The following is an 8,383-nucleotide window of genomic DNA, read 5'->3' as shown; positions in this document are numbered from 1 at the left end:
TTTTCATACAAAATAACATTTTTAGAATTAAAGAAAGTAATTAAAACAAAATAAGTAGCTTCTTTAAGAAATAAAAATAAAATGTGTTCAATTTGTTGATAAGGCCAAAAGGATCAGAAAAAGGTCTAACAATAAGGAACAACCTGAGTTGCATGAGTTGTGTAAATTAACCAACCAAAGCTCCCTATGTGATAACAGATTGCCACATTGAGGAGACACTGTGTGTGAGGCATCTTAATGGAGTAACAAGTGCGCATGCAGAAGCTGAGAAAAAAGACTATGCTGATGAAAGCAGGGAAAGTGGAAGGGGAGAAACTCAAAAACACTTCCTAATTTATTAACACTTCATGATAACAATAGAAGAGGTAGAAAACCTACTACTTTAAACTCACTGAGAACACCTACCCCACTTAAACCTATCCAACTTAAAAATTACCCACAGCCAGTTGCAGTGGATCCAGAAGGACCAGGAATTCAAGGCTAGCCTTGGGTACATAGTAAGTTCATCATAGATTGTTTCAAGCGTGAAAGAAAAGCACAAGTGAAAAAGAAGCTAAGAATAGGGCTGGAGGGATGGCTTGGCAGTTAAGGCGCTTGACTGCAAAGCCAAAGAACCCAGGTTCAATTCCCCAGGACCTACATTAGCCGGATGCACAATTGGACGCACTGGACTTCGTTTGCAGTGGCTGGAAGCCCTGGCACCCCCATTCTCACGCTCATGCTCTCTTTCTCTCTCCCTCTCTCTCTGACTCAAATAAATAACTAAATAAATACTTTTGTTAAGAAAAGAAGAAGAAGCTGAGAATGGATGGGCGCTGACCTGTAACTCCCAGTACTAGCATGGGGCTATCATCCACAATGAGCTCTTGATCAGAGAGACCTACAAGGTTTCCCAAAAGAAGACAGAATTCTGTCACAGCACTTGATGACCCACCAAAGGTTAGTTAATGGTAAACCCCTACTGCTGAAGACACCATATGCTGTTGGCACATAACATGGAGTGACATCGCTGGAAGCTGGAAGAGTCAGTCCCCAGACAGTTAGCATGTCTAGTGCCAGAAGGTGCCACATGGGCTACTAGGGGAACATGACCAATGTCTGTTCAGGCAATTCATGGTCTAAGCTACTCTGCAGCAAACAACCTGGTGTGATGCTCACACAAGTGCAATAGTGGCGCACAACCATGGTGGGAAACCAACTGCTCTTGAATTGGCTAACCGATCTGCTCAGTGGAACAAAACCCATAGCTGGAACTGGGAAACATATCAGAATCATACCCAAAAATAAGCCTGCTCTCTTATTATCAAGCTCCCACCAATCATGGGCTACAAGAGGGCCTACATGTATTACATTGTCTCTTAAAAAATAAAAAACAAGGGTTATACCATATTTTCACACTGACCTATAAATTCAATATAATCTCAATCAAATGTCTAAATATTTTTGTGGAAACTGATAAACTAATTACCATATATTCAGAAATGCATATCTTCCATGATAGTACTGGAAGTGAAAAGAAAGGTTGGTAAAATGCTTCTAGTGATTATTAAGATTTACAATAAGGCCACAGTAAGGTCAAAGCATATTTTGGGGAAAAGATAAAGAGAAACATGACTGATGGTCTGGTGGGATAGCAAGCACAAGGACCTGAGACCCAGCCCCAACACTGCCTTGGTGGTGTGAGCCTGTGATCCCAGTGCGGGGAAGGTAGAGGCCGCAAGACTCAGTACATCTGGTCTGACTGATGAGCTTCAGGCCAAGAGAGACCTGCCCCAGAAAGAGGTGGACTACAATCCTAAAGATGACACCTGAGGAAATTTTGTGGAAGAGGGGGCGGAAAGAATGTCAGAGCCACATGTTGGGTCATGAAATGCAGAGACATTTATCTAACCCATAAGTGAGGGCTAACTCCACAATGCATGACCCATATACCTCAACAAGGAGGGGCCAAGGGGAGGGGCTAAGTCATGGATGAGCCTAATAATGGTACCAAACTGACTGTATTTGCTGAATACAAAACTAATTAATAAAAACTAAAATAAAAAGATGATGCCTGAGGCTGTCCTGTGGCCTTCACATTCATGAGGAAAGACAGAGAGAGAGAATAGGTGAAGGGAGAGGAGAGAAGATAGGATCACTGAAGAAGCACCATGGATGGAGATATTTGCACATCTAATGTATAGCTGTACATATGCATACCTAATGTATAGAGTTACATATGGAGGTATGCACACCTAATTTATATAGAGATATAAATATATGTACATTAATGTATATATAGATATGCACACCTAATTTCTGATATAAATATATGCACACCTAATTTATAGATACAGATATGTGCACATTTGATTTTTAGATACAGATATAGATATATGCACCTAATTTATAACAAAGACCATTTTAAAAATCAGAAAGAATATTCTTTTCAATATAAGTACTAAGATCTTAGTACTAAGTTCATAACCAAATTGAAAAAAAAATGAAACTCAATTTCATAAAATCCCATTTCTTTTCCTCCCAAAACAAGACTACTGGATTGTAAATCTCAAAGTAGAAAATAACACAATGAAATTTCAAGAACATAGAATATTTTCAAGATTTTGGTCATATTTACCTAGCTAATAAGTATGCACAGAACCTTATTAATAATCTAGGAATGAGATGTTACTTTTTCAGGCTGTAAACAGCTCTACATTCCTGGGATGAACTTGCAAACAGACACAGTTTATGAGAGGAATAGGATTCACTTTAGGCTTACAGATCCAGGGAAAGCTCCGTAATGGAAGAAGAGACTGGAACCCTTTCCTAGATCCAAGCTGAGAGGGACCACCAGCAGCCAGCCCCACACGCAAGCACAGAGGAACAATGGAGCAGCAGGGATCCAGACAGAGCTCAGGCTTCTCTGCACACCTTTAACTTAGAAATCAGATCCATTCCCAAACACACCTCTTCAAGCTGGGTGGCTGGAAATCCAAGCTTTAATAAGACACCTGAGAATATTGGAGGACATACATCCAAAGTACTACATCACCATAATGACTAAAACTAAGGTCTGACAGTAGGAAGTACTGTTAAAGTTACAGAAGAACTAACAGTTTGTACACTGCCCCTGGAGCATCACTTGGTAAAATCACTTCAGTAAAGTTTGTGGATTCCCATAATAATATTGAAGAAACAGAGAGAAGGGAGGGAAGGAAGGAAAGGGGAAGAAAAGAGAACCAAGAGGTATATATGTGTATATGTGTATACATGCACACATACACATAAATACATAGAAAGGAAAATCAGATATGGATATGTTTGGCATGAGTATAACCCCCAGAAAATTCATGTATACTATAACATTAGTATACCCCAGGATATCCATGTATACCGTAACACTAGTAGACCTCTGGGAAATACATTCACACTGTAACATATGACAACAAAGAAGTTCATAGCACCATCCTTCCTACTAGCCAAATGCTGAAAACATCCTAATAAATTACAAAAATATGGAACCGATAAGCTTGTGCTTAACTTACAGGTGAGACTAATTACTCTCCAGTGTCTTAAGAATTAGTCACAGTGAAACCAGCCGGTGTTTCCTGAGCCTCTACAAGGTGTCCGGCTGAGCACTCTCCACCCCACTCCACACCGAAACAGAACCCACGACCCAGCAAGCGTCAGTGACAGCCAGACTACAGTCCCTTCTGCTGTCTGCCTCCAAACCCACAGACACCACTCTTCCTATGGAATATTTGACCCAAGCCCCTCTAGTCATTAGCCTGTGCGAGGCTTGACAGAGGACAAGATGGAAGACATGAAGGAGAAAGCAGCTACTTTCATGGGCACGAGATTTGTTTCTGTTTGTAAACAAAAGAAATCTATGGGGCTGGAAAGATGCTCAGCAGTAAAGGTGTTTGCCTGCAAAGCCTGACAACCCAAGTTCGATTCCCCAGTACCATGTATAGCTGGATGCACAAAGTGGTGCATCTGGAGTTTGTTTGCAGTGGCTAGAGGGCCTAGCATGCCCACATGCCTCGTTCTCCCTCTCTCTCTCCCTCTCTCTCCCTCTCTCTCTCCCTCTCTCTCCCTCTCTCTCCCTCCCTCCCTCCCTTGGTGTATGTGCGTGTGTGTATATCTGCTTGCAAATAAATAAAAATATTTTAAAACAAAAGAATTAATCACAGTGAAAGTACAAGTAACGTCACAAATATAAAGTAGGCAAAGGAAGTCAGACACGAATGAGTGCATGTCACTTGATCCTGGTTAGATAAAAGTTTAGACAACACAACAGTTAAAAATTATGATAAAAAAAAAAGAGGAATTAAAACTGGAAATATGCCAAACTGGTCTTCCAGGGTGATGGCAAAGTTCCGCTTCATCCCTGTTATGGCTAGATGTGTATTTGGCTTCTCTTTAATTTTATGTGTTTATGTATTTATGAGGCGAAGAGACAGAGAATGGGCATGCCAGGGCCTCCTGCCACTGTAAACAAGCTCCAGACACATGTGTCACTTTGTGCATCTGGCTTTACATGGGTGCTGGGGAACTGAAGTTGAGCCGTTAGTCTTTTCAAGCAGTGCTTTAACCACTCAGAAATCTCTCCAGCCCTGTATTTACCTTCTTAATTAACTGTATGTATAACATACATATGTGTGTGTGTGTGTGTGTGTATATATCATATATATACATATGTACATATATATACATATACATAAAACATCCCACCAAAAAAATAAAAGAAGATACTTCCAAATTTGGATACTTGATCTTATCTAAGTATCAATAATTATTTGGTCCATGAATCCATGAATAATTTTCTCTTTTCTATTTTACAGCCTAGTGAAAGTAAAAAGCAATACATGAGTCACATTCAAAGAGAAACTACACCAGCTGCTTTTCCGCCTTTCTTAATACACCATCCTTTTCATAAAATTAGGACAGCTCACTATGATATACTGCCACACAAAGCCCAAAGGTTTCATGCCAAAATGCTTAGTTTTCAGAGACAAAAAAATAGACCAAAACAGTCTTATCTACCTAGACAATTTTGCAAGAAGTTATTTCTGATCCCATTCCCACAGTATCTAATTTACCTTCATTGATCAATCTTTCAAAATCAATTGAATAAACTCTCTTCAGAAACATCCACCACCTCTTTCCTGCCCCTTCAAGCTCCTGCTAGTGTGCTAAGGAAGCCCACCAACACTGAGCTGATTGCTACCACCAGGAACCCCAACTGCCTCTGCAGGTTCTTCAAAACCAAGAATGGCCCGGGTGTGGTGGCGCACGCCTTTGATCCCAGCATTTAGGAGGCAGAAGTAGAAGGATTACCGTGAGTTCGAGGCCACCCTGAGAATACATACTGAATTCCAGGTCAGCCTGAACCAGAGCCCTACCTCGAAAATAAAAAATAAAAAAAATAAAAAGAACCCAAGAACGTCTGTGGCCGTCACTGAGGGTGAAACCACCCATAAGGTGACATTTGAGCCACAAACAACCCCAGCAACAGTCGTGGAACCTAAAAACTATGCAGATAGGTCCTTAGAACTTCAAGTTACCCCAGAGATGATCACCACACCAGAGGCCACCCCAGCAGCAATCACTGAGCACCAAACATCTCTAGTCACTACTGTCAAACCAGAAGCAACCCATACTGGACCGGAACTGCCACTCCTCCAGCGACAGTGGTTTTCAGCACAACGACTCAGCACACCTCTCTGCTGGCGTAGGCACCTCCTTCTCACCCGACAGGCACAGCGCCAACCACCGCCGCTTCAGCCACCTCTACCACCGCTCAGCTTTCAAAACCCTTTCTCCTGAATTACAGGATTTCTTAGTTTCCCAACTTAAAGCATTACTATTAAAACTCCTAGACTAAACACATACTTAGAAAATGTTATGAACTTTCAATACGAATGATCTGTAAGTATAAGAGACCACCTACCAAGCCGGGCGTGGTGGCGCACGCCTTTAATCCCAGCACTCGGGAGGCAGAGGTAGGAGGATTGCCATGAGTTCGAGGTCACCTGAGACTCCATAGTGAGTTCCAGGTCAACCTGGACCAGAGTGAGACCCTACCTGGAAAAACCAGAAAAAGAGACCACCTACCATTAGCATGTACAATCATCAATGTCAAATGCCAATCTATTATAATTACTCCAACAAAACTCTCTCCTGATAGGGGCTAGTGCCCCTATTTGCCAGCTATATCAAAATTAAGTAAGTGCCTTCCAGGAAACCAGCTATCATCCTTGACGGAAAGCTATTAGGTACATCTCAAAAATAAAATGTATGAGTCACTGTAAGTAGTCCAGTCCTGCCAAAGGAAGTCCTCCAGAGGTTTATCTGTCCTCTGGATTTCTAGGATGATTCATTCAGCCTGAAACTAAAAACTGTTTATTTAAAATATAAATTCTCTTGAATATTTTTATTTTCTTAACAAACTCAATAAGTAGCCTGAACTCATACCAACCTGAAACAAAGTGGGAGCTCTCCATGAAGTCGGTAACAGGGAATTGGCCTCTGTAGAGAGTTTACTGGAGCACAGGAGGCTTCGCACATGAAGGCCAGCTATGGAAGAATCCCATCGATATAGCAAGAACACACTCCCCACAGACCAAGGAGCATGAATCACAGCAGGATTTCACAATCATCTGCTTCACGCTAAAACTACTGATACTGGCTTTTCTGAAGCTATCACAATGCAACTTTTTACAGAATGTCTATGCATGATAAGAAGCAATTTGTCAGTTACTAACAATTAAACCTAAAAAATAAAATTTCATGTGCTGGAAACATGTTCCTTTCAGAAATGTGTAAATTTAACCACTAAAATTGTCTTCATACATACATCCTCACATCAACCCAGACAATTCAATGTTAAATTGCAACTTGCCACCAGTTTTCCAAAACCTAACCTTGTATATCTTCACACAATCAGTGTGATTGTATGATATAATAGTATTACTTTGAAAAATATGTAGTCATTTTTGTTGTTGTTGTCGTTTTTCGAGGTAGGGTCTCACTCTGGTCCAGGCTTGACCTGGAATCCACTATGTAGTCTCAGGGTGGCCTCGAACTCAAGGCAATCCTCCTACCTCTGCCTCCTACATGCTGGGATTAAAGGTGTGTGCCATCATGCCCGGCTTGTAGTCATTATTTTTAAATACTTTATACAGCTACACAAATATTAGATTCATCGTACTCTAGCAAATAAAATTGTTTAAAATTATTTTCTTTATGTGTATGTGCTTAAGCAGATAAATTCAAAACAAACAATACTTCCTTTAAATGACAAAATATCAAATTTTTGACCCAAAGTTATCTGAACTAGTCTAAAAACTGTATGCATAAACTAAATTAAATGTCATTACTTACAGGGAGAAAATCAGTTTACTCTAAGGAGTAAACAGCTAAGGGAAAAGTGACAAGATTTGATGGGTAGTTGTAAAAAGTAAGCGTAGCAGGTCTTGTCAGACAGCCTAACATCCCATGAGCTATCTCCTGTGAAGTCTGCCCAGCGCAAAGACTCACAGGGACATCCTGGCCAGAAGAGGTGGACCAACCTCCTGCTCTCCTTCACTAGGACATGTCCCGTGACTAACCGCGGCTGGAAACACAGCAGAGCCTCAGTAGAGACACAGGTCACTTCACCCAAGCGGTCAACATTTACCAGCACTGACCCAATATGAGAAGGGATCAAATGAATCAGAAAAACCATCTCCTACAGCCTTAGCACATGGCTTTTACAGAGGCGCCCTCTGGTAGCAATCCTACTGAATTGCAGGCTCTGTCTGGTTCTAGGTTTGCATTAGTAGCTTGAGGGGATGTTTTGTTTGGTTTTTACACTGTCATACATTGTATAGAATGAATTTTGATTCTATTTTCCAAAATTACCCTCTCTTGTCCCCTAACTGAAACCCTCTTCCCAATTAATCTACATCCTACTGTTAATATGTCAGAAACATAAGTATTTACTAATAATCTGAAATATAGAGAAAACAGAGACCTAGAGCTAGGTTATAATATGTTTTTGGCAATGTGTAAGCCGTGCACACACCATAGTGAATGTCTGACCCAAGAACAGAGACATCTGTAGTGCAACTGGCTGGCGACACTGAGAGCTCGTAACCCGCGCATGCTTACAACACGGCTGGCAGTCAAGAATGGGAACCACATGAAAGCTCGCAGGAGCTGAGGCCTCATCCAAGCGACCAGGAACCAGGGGAAGAGTGAACTGTAGGGAAATCTGAGTGGAGGCAGGGAATTACTGTAAAGCTATGACAGGAGTTGTTCAATAATGGTTCATGGGACCAGGAGGCAAGGTAAGGGTTAATTTGAGACATGGCAGGAGGCTTGCAGTGAGGGTTGATGTTGCTCCCCCCAGAGACAT

This window comes from Jaculus jaculus, chromosome 11, assembly GCF_020740685.1.
Source record: "Jaculus jaculus isolate mJacJac1 chromosome 11, mJacJac1.mat.Y.cur, whole genome shotgun sequence".
In the NCBI taxonomy this organism is placed as follows: Eukaryota; Metazoa; Chordata; class Mammalia; order Rodentia; family Dipodidae; genus Jaculus; species Jaculus jaculus.
This window is presented reverse-complemented; position numbering follows the sequence as displayed.